The following is a 13,250-nucleotide window of genomic DNA, read 5'->3' on the forward strand; positions in this document are numbered from 1 at the left end:
AACTTTAAATGCCTTTGTCCTTGCATCACTATATACATCATAATGGAAAAACAACTGACTAACAAGCTTAAGTTAAATAAGCACATTACCCTCATCATGCTCTTTGTTTTCCATATTTTTTCCCCTCATGACTACTGTGCCTATTAAAGATCCACAAGGCCTTTTAGAATGAACCCAGCTGGAATCATTCTTATTGTTAGAATTGGACAAGTTGAAAATTCCTAATGTCACAAATCTGTAATCAGCAGACAAGGTAATTGGATAGTTCAGCAGGTTGACAAAAATTTGGCTCAATCCATTCAGGTGAGTAAAATACTCTGAATGTGAAAGCTCACTGGCTGAAACGTACTTTGGGGAAAATTTTCCCTCTTTCAGAAAAATGGAATTCTTTAAATGGTTTGAAATTTACATAGTAGTGCTCCAATGTTTGAAAGAGCTATGTTCCTTCTAAAGTGTTTAAAACCTAAAAATAGTCTGTTCATATGCCCAAAGGGCTATAAAACTGTGCATACCCTTTGATCCAGCAATACCACTGCTAGGTTTATATCCCAAAGGTAGTGAAAGAAAGAAAGAAAGAAAGAAAGAAAGAAAGAAAGAAAGAAAGAAAGAAAGAAAGAAAGAAAGAAAGAAAGAAAGAAAGAAAGAAAGAAAGAAAGAAAGAAAGGACATGTTTGTACAAAAATATTTATAGCAGTTCTTTTTGTGGTGGCTAAGAATTGGAAATCAAAGGAATGCCCATCAATTGGGGAATGGCTAAACAAGCTGTGGTATATGATGGTGATGGAATGTTATTGTGCTATATATAAGAAATGACAACAGAATGCTTTCAGAAAGACCTGGAAAGACTTGTATGAACTGATGTATAGTGAAGGGAGCAGAACCTAGAGAACACTGGGCACAGAGACAGAAATATTATTTGATGAAGAATTGTGAATGACTTAACTATTCTCAACAATATCATGATCCAAGACAATACCAAAAAAAACTATTGATGAAACATAGGCTCTGACCTCCAAAGAAAGAACTGATATTGATTGAACACAGACTGAAGCATGCTATTTTTCACTTTCATTTTTTACCTTTTATTTGAGTCTTCTTATACAAAATAACTAATATGGAAATGTTTTACATAATTGCACATGTATAACATATATAATTGCTTACCACCTCAGGGAGGGGAGAAGGGAGAGAAAGAGAGAATTTGGAAATCAAAGCTCTAAATTTAAGTGTTTATTTTAAAATATATATAAATAGTCTTTTCACCTGGCAGGATATGATAAATGATCTTTTTTTACCCTTTTGATAAAAACTTCAAGCGACGAGGATAGCACATTTTATAGCTGCTTTGAAAATACATTTAGAGGGGCAGCTAGGTGGCACAGTGGATAGAGCACCAGCCCTGGATTCAAGAGTACCTGAGTTCAAATCCAGCCTCAGACACTTGACACTTACTAGCTGTGTGACCCTGGGCAAGTCACTTAACCCCCATTGCCCTGCAAAAAAAAAAAATATATATATATATACATTTAGACTTTAACTACCAAAATTTACAAAAAATACAGTCATCAGCTCATCACTTATAGTAATTGATTTATGGAGGTGATTTATACTGTAAAGGAATGGTTGATATGTAAATTTAAAATATCTAAACAGCTGTATTATTATTTGTTGGTTAAGAGACTTCTTAAGTCCAGGCTGAGGGAAGGCAGAGACCACTATTTGACCCAGGTTCTGTTTAGAACCAAACTTTTATACCAAAAGAACCACAAAAATACCAGCAATATAGAATAAGGTACAGTTTTTAAAAAATGAGGATTCTGTATTACAAATGATTTCTCTGTCTTTAGTATGCCCACATTTGAACCCGTCATTAGATAGAAATTGGTTTATCTATGATATGCATAATATATTTTTCTCAGGGAAAATTATAAATTGAGGGGTTTATTCCTTAAGTTTTTTTTTAAAGATATATAAGAAGCCTTACAATAAATCTATTAGATATTGTTGGAGTTTGGTTATAGGGGCTCCTAACAGGTCACTTCTGCCACTGGTTCTAATAGATCAAAGTCTGGGAGCTCACTTGAGTAATCAGGGATGACTGACCATGATGAATATATTGCTGAAGGTGAGGTCCAGGTGTGCATAGATAAGTAAATTTTATTAAGAGATCCTTAGAGCTTCATAGGGGTCTAAGAGGGCCAAACTATTGTAAACAAACTATTGTCAGACTTTTGTTAAATAATAATAATAATAATAGCTGACATATATGCATGTGTGTATATATATATATATATATATACATGTATATAAATTTAAAGGTTGTAAAGCACTTTTCATATATTATCTCATTTGATCCTCACAACAACCCTATTTTATAGATAATGACACTAAAGCTAAGTAAGGTTAAGTGACTTGTCCAGGACTGCAAGGCTATTTAAATGTCTCAGAAGAGATTTGAATTCAAATAATCCTAACTCCTAAATTGACTGACCCATCTACCATACCACACTTCTTCAATAGTCCCATAAAAAATAATTTAAAGTTCTTTTAAGTGACTATTTTAATGATGTTATTTATTGAGTTGCAGGAAGGCCTTCTTAATCAAAATATCCTTCCCATTAGTCTGTTCTGATGTTTTGAATTAGAGCTTAATTCTTAGGAAACAAAGCATTGCTCTCCCTTAGGATGAAAATACCCTTGCTATAGTTATTATATGAATCTTTCCAATATGACTGCTGGTAGAAGAGAAAAAGCATAAAGAGGTTTAAACTACAGGGAATATACCTATGAAGCCCTGAACAATCAACAGACCTTTGAGAGCACTGGGGGAGGGGAGAGAGAAGTAAAAGGGTACCAAATATTGGGGAAACAATGACACATAAGTAAAATCTACACAAATGGTTTCACACTAGAGTGTGGGTAGCAATAAGAGCTAGGACATTCCAAGAAAGCCCAAGATAGGGAATCATATTAAACAGGAGGGATCTATTATATACTACAGGTCTGAAAAAGCAAGGAGTCAAATATAATAAGGTAAACAGTTTATGAAGGGTCTTACAAGGGAAAGTGACCCTCGTACAAGACAGAAGTGTCTCTACCCTGTTTTATATTGTGTGTCAGGAGGTGGGCAGCCCTGAGCTCATAGATGTTAATTTTAGCTGGAAAGGAATTGAAAAATTATGTCAATATCTCACTGGTAAAAGGCATCCTATCTTACCCAATTAAAGACAACAAAAAAGAAATATAAGACAGATTCTAAAAAATAAAAATATAACAAATTCCAGATTCCCTTACTGCACAATTAAAATTGAAAGTGAAAAGGTTAAGGCCATACAAAATAAGCAATTCAATGTCAATTTTTGTTTTGTTTTGTTTTTTGTTTTTGCAGGGGCAGTGAGGGTTAAGTGACTCACCCAGGGTCACACAATTAGTAAGTGTCAAGTGTCTGAGACCAGATTTGAACTCAGGTGCTTTATCCACTGTGCCACCTAGCTGCCCCCTCAATGTCATTTTTTTAAACCTACTACAGTGGTCTTAAGAAGCAAAGAATTCAGGGGAGAATGAAAAATCTTGGAGAAGGAAGATTTACAATAGTTCTGGACATATATATGGTTGCAAGAAGTGCAACACAAGAATACAAGTCAATCAAGCCATAGACAAAGCTTGTGGAGATAGCCTGAGGGTAGGAGATTAATCAAAGCATAACCATGGCTATGTGGAAGAGTAGAGACAAGTACAACAATCAGGATGGGGCATAGGATTTAGAGCAGAAATTCCAGATACAAAGGGGTTGAGACCTCCAAGGCATAGTTTCTGGTGTGAGCAGTAAGGTGGCTGGCAAGGCTATAGAGAAATTAATCCCAAAATATTTTTAAATGACTACTATATGCTAAGTACTTACTCTTTGGCACTGGAAATACAAATACAATAAATGAAATAATTCCTACTGGCAAGGATTTTATAGTAGAACAGAAGCAACAACAAGGACATACAAAAGCATATGTAGAATATAAAGGGAATTAGTACAAATAAATACAAAGTACATAAATGTGGGTTTGAGATGTTGGGTGCTATTAGGTGGGAGCATTAGAAAAGGCTTCATGTATAAAGTATTTTTTTGTGTTTTTTTTTGCGGGGCAATGAGGGTTAAGTGACTTGCTCAGGGTCACACAGCTAGTAAGTGTCAAGTGTCTAAGGGTGGATTTGAACTCAGGTCCTTCTGAATCTTAGGCTGGTGCTTTATCCACTGTACCTCCTAGCTGCCCTCATATAAAGTGGTTCTTAAGCTGGAAGGAAGCAAGGGATACTACGAGGTAGAGAAAGGGAAAGAAGGAATTCCAAGCACAGAGGATAGCCAGTGCAAAGACAAACGTGTATCTTTTGTGAGGAATTCAGAGAAGGTCAGTTTGATGGTCAAAGCGCTGGAAGAGTAATAATGTGCAAGGAAATTATAAAAGATAGTTGAGGTACAGCTGTGAAGGGCTTTAATGGCGAAACAGGGATTTATAGTTGATTCTAGAGGCAATAGAAAAACTGGAATTTATTGAGTAGGGGTGTGATGTGGGCACTTCTCTGCTTAAGGAAAATCACTTTGGAGCAGTGTGTAGAATGGCCTGGAGACTTGTGGTCGGGAGATCAATTAGGAAGGTGTAGCAATAATCTAGGCAAGAAGTGACAAAGGCCTGAACTAGTACTTAATGACTTGAGAAGAGGAATCAAGAGACAGAAAGGGCTTGCCTTTGTTCTTCAAGAGGAAGAGGTAGAGAATTTACTTCAGAAGGCATCACATGAAGGTTTCTTCACATACCAGGGATCCCTCCAAATATAGAGCAATTACGTATTTATTCAGAGAATTTGCAGCTTGCATCACTAAAAAAAATCTAGAAAAACTGTAGTGGGTTGTGTTGAGAGGAGGAACATTCCGCTTTCTTGGAAGTCTTCAAGCAGAGGCCAGATAACCTCCTGTCAGGTGTGTTATAGTGGGGATTCCTTTGTTGTATTGGCTGGTCTAGACAGCTTCCAAGGTCACTTCCAACTTTCAGATCTGATTCTTCGAAACATAAGAAAACAATATATTAGCTGAAAAGCAAACGGTGTGTGCCAAAAGTCAAAATATTTTATAGAGCAGCTCATGTTCAATTTGGCAATTATTTAATAAGCTGCCCCCAAACACTATAACATTTATTCTATATTTATTGCTTCTTGCAAAGCCTTTGACTCAGTTCTTCACTCTTGGTTAATCCCTGAACTAAAGATATATAAAGCAGATCTAAGTGTAGTGAGAATTCTAGTATATTTAATAGCATGTAGAAGACTGTTCTCTATTTGAAAGCAAGCCACTAATAAAATAATGTAAAAAACAATTGATATAAAATGTGATCTTTTTTTCTGGGAGAAATTTTAAGCCCATTATGGTTCTGTCTAGCCTTTAACCTTTTATCATTTCTCTTGTACTGGGAGCATGAATTTCAAATCAAAGAGGTAATTGCATCAAAACATTTCATCAATGATGTAAATACAAGGCATCAAATTTCTTAGTTACACTTTTTAAAAAAGCATTAAAGCCAGACTGAAGGAACAAGAGAACATCTGCCTGGTGCTCAACTACCAAACAAAACTGATATGAAACATAGATGTTTTTTTGTAAAGTGGCTGGCAATCTCAATGTCTTTGCCATGAAAACATAGTTTAACAATGCTGGCTGGAAGAGACCAGGCTTAAATGCAGAATGGGAAATTAACTCAAATTACTATTTTATAAAGAGAATAGTTGTACCTACAGACATATTTTCAACTAATCATTAGACTTAAATACCTGGATATTTCAATAGCATCTTAAACTTAATGTGTCCTAAATGTAACTAATCTTCCCCCCATTCTCAATTTTCTACAATTCTAACTTCTTTTTATGTTCCACTGATCTACCTCTCAAAATTATCTAGTATTAATTTAAAAACTGAGAGGTAGAACAATAGAACAGACTAGCAAGGGAGAATCTGAAACAATGGAATTCAGTAACCCAGTGGACATAACCAGAAAATGCAAATTAGTAGTTAAAGAATTGCTTGTTTGATTAAAAACTGCTGGGAAAACTGGAAAGCAGTCTGGTAGAAGAAATGAGCCTTAAACCACATACTTACACTTATACAGGATATTCTAAATGGATACATGATCTTAGTATTAAAAATCATACTATTTTGGGGGGCAGCTAGGTGGCGCAGTGGATAGAGCACTGGCCCTGGAGTCAGGAGTACCTGAGTTCAAATCCGGCCTCAGACACTTAACACTTACTAGCTGTGTGACCCTGGGCAAGTCACTTAATCCCAATTGCCTCACTAATTAGAAGAGAAGCAGATCAAAAAACTTTCAGAGCTATGGGTAGGAGAATGTATTCATAACCAAATGATAGAGACAATTACAAAAGATAAAATAGGTCATTTTGATTACATGAAGCTGAAAAGCTTCTGTAAAGACAAAGTTAATGCACTTAGGATAAGAAGTGAAGTGGTCAAAAAGGAAAAAAACACATATGTATATCAAATTTTTCTGACAAGAGTTTTAGTATCTAAGTTATACAAACAATATATAAATATATACATGCATTATATAGCTACACATATGCATATATTATATACATGTGTTGTTATATACTGTATATAAGTATACACATACATATATGCATCCCCCAACAGGATATAAAGAAACAATTCTCAAAAAAAGAAATGTAAAAATGGAAAGTATTGACAATCACATGTAACAATGCTCCAAATCACTAATAAATAATAAGAAAAATAAATACAAATCTAAACCATCCTGAGATGTCATAACCTGCAAATTGGCAAAGATGACAAAAGGTGGAAGTTGAAGAAGTTCTGGGAAGATAAGCACACTGGTACACTGCTAATGAAGCTGTAAATCAGTACAACCAGTTAGGAATTATGTAAATAAAGTGACTAAACTGTCCATATCCTTTGACTCATAGATTCTATTGCTAAGCTTATACCTCAAGGAGGCTATTGCTAGCTAGGAAGAAAATTTCTATATACAATAAAATATTTGTAACAGAACTTTTTATGATAACAAAGAATTAAACTGGGAAGTGGCTAAATAAACTGGAATGATGAATGTCAAAGAATTCTACTATACTGTAAGAAATAAATGCGATAAATACAAAGAATTGTGGGAAAATCTACATAAACTGATGTAAAGTGAAATAAACTGCACCAAGAAAACAATATGCATAATGATAACAATGTAAACAGAACAATCACACATGCAAAAAAATCAAATGTGAATGTTACAAAATTATAAAGAAGCATGGATCAAAAGATGAGATATGGGGGCAACTAGATGGCGCAGTGGATAGAGCACCAGCCCTGGATTCAGGAGGACCTGAGTTCAAATCTGGCCTCAGACACTTAATACTTACTAGCTGTGTGACCCTGGGCAAGTCACTTAACCCCAATTGCCTCACCAAAAAAAAAAAAAAAAAGATGAGATATGAGAAGACATTCCTACACCATCTCTGTGCAGAGGTAGTAGGTCAACAAATGTTGCACATATTTTTAGACTTTTCTAATGTGTTGATCAGTTTTTTTCCTCTATCTTTTTTTTGTCTTAAAAATACTATTTGTTGGGGGCAGCTAGGTGGTGCAGTGGATAGAGCATTGGCCCTGGATTCAGGAGGACCTGAGTTCAAATTCAGCCTCAGACACTTGACACTTACTAGCTGTGTGACCCTGGGAAAGTCACTTAACCCCCATTACCCAGCAAACAAAACAAAACAAAAAATACTATTTGTTATATGGGGTGGCTCTCTGGGAGGGGATATTGGAGAAAACCATGGTAATGTACAAAAAAGACATTAAAATCATTTAAAAATTCAAAATACAGTCCCTTTAATCTGAAATTCTCAATGTCCATCTTTTATCTTTCCCTTTTTATCCATCCTTCAAATATATTTTAAGGTTGTAATGAACAGCCAACAATTCATAATAACTAAACACTAATAGTACCTTAAATTTGGGATATAATTCCAGACCCAAAGGTTATTCTTGCCCCGGACTAATTTAATATTTGCTATCAAACACCCCAATGTGAAGGGTAAAAGGAGTGCATACATGAACAGGTAAAGAAATGCTGTCTAACTCTTCATACAAAGGCAAGGAGAGACAGAACACGATTGCTCTGGAGCAGCAGGCCCCAACAGTCTCCAGACTCTACAAATTCTACTACTGTATTTATGTTTTTGGCACTTCCTAACTAACACAAGGTTCCTCAACTACCAGCCAATTTTCCTGTACTTGCCTCCTAAGAATTTGGATTCATAGAACAGAAGGTAAATTAATGATGAGTCACTACATGAGTATAAACATTAACTTTGCCCAAAAAAAGGCTCATAACGGCGCTCTTAAGAGCTACGTGTAACTGAGTCTAGAGCCATTACTGCCAACTTAGCTACTTCACCTCCACTTATAGACTCAGCTGTTCCTCCTAATCTGGTATCAGTTCTGTTCTGAGGAGTGTAGGATCCATGTGACTGTGAGAATCTGCTTGCTTTGTCTCATTGTGACCTTGTATGATAAAATCATAATGGTATACACTCACGTACCATGGTAACTATGTATTTCTGTCATTTCTGTGGAGATTATGCTTTTAGCAACCCAAGCAAGGCTTGGTAACACCATGAGCATTAAAGTTCCTGTACTTTTTTTTTCCTGTACTTTTTTATACTGAAGAAAGTTTTCACAGCTTTAATCAGAATTTGCTCCTTCATTTTATGCTCATTTCTTATATTTGATAGATTCCAATGGACTCAATTACTTAATTTTCAGGTCATGAAAGATTATAAAAAGCAACTTAAATGGGGTGAAATTGAATGGGGCAAATATAATACTAACTTTAGAAAAGACAGCTAAAACCCCATTAAGAATGAAAAAAGCAGGGGCAGCTAGATGGCACAGTGGATAGAGCACCAGCCCTGGAGTCAGGAGTACCTGAGTTCAAATCTGACCTCAGACACTTTACATTTACTAGCTGTGTGACCCTGGGCAAGTCACTTAACCCCAATTGCCTCACTAAAAAAAAAAAGGCAGAAAACTATTATATTATTGTCCAATATAATAAATGATGTCCATAACAATGATCCTGAGTCATAAAGAGAAGATTAACATTATGTTTGGTATTCTCTGTTTTAAGACAGTAGTAAAGTGATTATTGCTGGATAGTCTTTGCCAGTAAAGAGAGATTAAGTTTAGCAGGGGGGTATCACAAGGGATTCAAACTAAATCACATTTAGATCTTCTTTTTATTGTTTGAAATGTGCTAGCTCTGGAACAGCAGAAGACCTGACTGGGCATCACAGTACCTCATAGTTCCCTCACTCAGAGAAACATAAACACATTTTGACTCCTCCAGACATTCAAAATTCAGGACCACATAAAACAAAAGAAGAAAACAGGAAGAGAACCCCAGATCATTGCAGCTGAGCCAATTTTCCTTGTGTTGGCCTTAATTGGTTATTCACTTCTTTACTCTTCTAAACACTTCACCACAGGTTTAATTAAAATATAGAGGAGATGGGGGCAGCTAAGTGCCGCAGTAGATAGAGCACTGGCCCTGGATTCAGAAGGGCCTGAGTTCAAATCCAGCCTCAGACACTTGACACTTACTAGCTGTGTGACCCTGGGCAAGTCACTTAACCCCCATCGCCCCACAAAAGAAAAAAAAATAGAGGAGATACAAACCACACACTAGATTTTTATAGCACCACCTTCTGTGTTATCAAAGGATTAGAAATAAAGTAGACAGCCACTGGTTGAGGAATGGCTAAACAAATTGTGGCCCACAAATGCTATGGAATATCCCTGTGTTGTAAAAAAAAAATTATGAACAAGATGAATAAGCATGGGAAGATATATTAACTGAAGCATAATGAAGGAGATTCAAGAAAACAATTTATGTATGCCATGACTAAGATGGTGTAAATGGGAAGAACAACAAAACTGTAAAAACAAAATGCTGAAAAATTTTAACAATCAAACTTCACCCCCAAGAAGACGTGTGGGTCTATAGGGATAGAACATGTAATAGAAGTTCCATTTCTTTCAATTTGTTAGTTTTGCTGAACTTTTAAATATTCACCTTTTTAAACTTCTTTTTGTAAGAGACAGATTTGGGGTTAGGGGGAAGGGATAGCATAGGAAGTATAGGTAATATAAAAACAAGTTATCAGTAAAATGTATGTGTGTGTTTTGGAATGTTTGTATTGTGGGGCAGTCTAATATACATATGCCAGCACCAAATGAACTGCTGCAAATCTGCTCTTTCCCAAACTAAATATAGCTAGAGCCTCTAAGGTTCATCTCTGTTGTGTAATTCTGTCTGTGTTCCTCTGCCCTCAACTCTCATAGGTAACATAATGGAAGGTACTAGATTTGGAATCAGAAGATCTGGGTTCACTGCTGCCACTTAAAATCTTCGACTATGGACATGTCACAATTGTTATAGGACTGCTTCCCCACTTATAAAATGAACTAATTGTTTTATTCCCCGGGATCATTTCACTTTTTATTGTTTTATTCCCAGTGCTTGCACATAGCAGGCATTTGAAAAATATATATGTATCTATATTCATTGAATCCACATTACTTATTTTAAAGGATTATAAGGGCCAAATGAGATAACATAAAGCTCTATAAATGTAAACTATTTTAGTTACTATAGAATATTGGTTCTATAACATACATAGATCATCAATTTTAATCTTAACCTTATTAAAGTAAATCAACAGATCTGTGATTTGTATATATATACATACATACACACATATATATTAATTTATATTTGTGTATCTTGCCCCATACACCAAGCGTTCTATAGCTATATCTATATACACACATACATATATTCATTTATGTAAATATATTCTATGCCTATATGCATGATACATGCTAGATTGTATTGTGTACCTATAACATGTGTCATATATGTACATGTGGCTTTATATACATGTCTATAATTTAGACTCAGAGATACAAAAGAAAAAGCCAGCAACTGGCCTACAAGAAAAAGACCTTCCACAAGAGAACACTGGTGAGGCCTAGATAACAGTTTGACTCAGATGCCAAAAGTATGGACCTGATGCTCAAAACAAAAAGAAACAAGTTCATCTCTCTATGCCCTTGATGCCCTTGATGCCCTTCCTGCCTGCTTTTTGCAGAATATTGTTACAGTAGTCACCCACTCTTTCAAGGATCTGACATCTCTTCCTTATCAATGATTCTTTCCGATTTGCTTCCAAATACATTCAGATATCTCTAATTCTTAAAAACAAAAAACCGCCCCCCAAAAAAATCCTTTCCTTGACCCTTCTATCACATTCCGATATTATCCCATCTTTCTCTTCCCTGCAAAACTTCTTGAAAGAAAATGCCTCTATTCAGTGCCTCAACACTTACCTTTCTATTCTTCTTACATCTTCCTTCCCCACATCCTCTGAGATCTAATGACTTGATCCTTGCTGTTGCTAGCACTAAATGCTCCATCTCTCTACTCTGGGTATCTTTACTTGCTGCCCCCTCTGCCTGAACCTCCCTCCCTCATCTCAGCCTTGTAGATTCCTTGGCTTCTTTCAAATATCTGTTTGACAGCTTCTGCAAGAAGCCTCTGCCAATACCTCTTTATGCAGGTGCTTTCCCTCTGTTGATTATCTCCAATTTAACCTTTATATGTCTTGTTTGTACCTAGTTGTTTGCGTGTCATCTCCCCCATTAGGCTGTGAGAACCTTTAGAATGGTGGCTGTCTTTTGCCTTTCATTGTATCCCCAGTTCTTAGAACAGTGCTTGGCACATAATAGGTTCTTATTAAGAACCTCCAAGCATTTATTAAATGCTTGTTAACTGAAAGACCTCAGTTTCCTCAACTGTAAAACAAATAGGTTGGACTAGTTGAGATTTATGGTTCCTTACAGCTCTTAGATCGTCATTCCACATTCTCTCTTCAACCCTTTGTAATCAGAGTTCCACCCACAGCATGCAACTGAAACTGCTCTATCAAATATCAGACTGACTGAACCCATCAGCTTTTTTTTTTTCAGTCCTACTCTGAAAGCTTTGAAACTGCTGACTACCACTACCTCCTATTGGATATTATGACTCCAGAAGCATCAGAAGCATCAGAAGCATCACACTCTCCTGGTTCTCCTGTTATTTCTCCTAAACCTCTCTACCTGGAGAGCCCAGTGGAACCTCAATTATAACATTTTCCCTAAAACACCAGCTTCTCCTTCTAAAGGTACTATTTCAGTCTGTAGCATTACCATTCACTAGGTCTCCTGTGTTTATAAGCTTGGGGTTCCTTTAATAAATCTTCCCTCTCCCACACCTTTTGTATTTAAATTCTGTTCATTTTACCTCCACAAAGTTCCTTGAATACATCTCTTCCTTATTCCAACTATTCCACACTTGTATAGGGCCTCGTTTTCACTTTTCTGGACTCTTAAGTATAAAATAAATGCTCTCAAGTAACTGACTCTAATGGATGTGTTCTAATAAATGTTGGTATATTCTTCCATGGTCCAGATCACAATCTTACCCTTCTCATAGAACTCTTGTCCATTTCCTCCTAAAGTCTTCCACTAGTCCACCCAAAGTGCTGGAGACCAAAAGCAATGACAAAACTTATTATCTTTCAGTGCAGCCTGCAACGAGAGAGGTCTAAGACCACAAGTTTTCTCTGCTTGGCAGGAAACACAATTCTTCCTGTACCATAGTCTATAACGTTATACCAGACTAAGTACTTCCTCACACTGAGGCTATTCTCCCTTTGCCATCATTCTGGGCAACTGCTGGCCTAATGTCTCCTGGCTGTCCTGGTTTGTTACATGGTTCTCTCCTCATTCCCTTCCTATAAATTAACGGTTCCTTCTCAGTTTACTTTGCTGGCTCTTCATACTTGTCCCACTGCCCCCCAAGTCTCTGTCCTGAGCCCTCTTCTCTCTACTCTTCACAATCTCTCTCAGTGATTTCAAAGTCTTGCCTAAGTTCAATTACCTTGACAAAGATGATTCTCAATCTATATATCCAGCCCTAACACTCCCTTAAACTTCGGTCACTCTTCACTGCCTGGTGCTGGATATCTCCATCCCAGTGTCCCAAAGGTATCTCAAAAGCTCAGCCTGTTTTAAAAAGAATTATTCATTATAATTTTTCATTATTCCCTTCTTCTCACAAGTTGGCTCCGTTTCCAAA

The sequence above is a fragment of the Dromiciops gliroides genome, chromosome 1 (assembly GCF_019393635.1).
Source record: "Dromiciops gliroides isolate mDroGli1 chromosome 1, mDroGli1.pri, whole genome shotgun sequence".
Taxonomy (NCBI): Eukaryota; Metazoa; Chordata; class Mammalia; order Microbiotheria; family Microbiotheriidae; genus Dromiciops; species Dromiciops gliroides.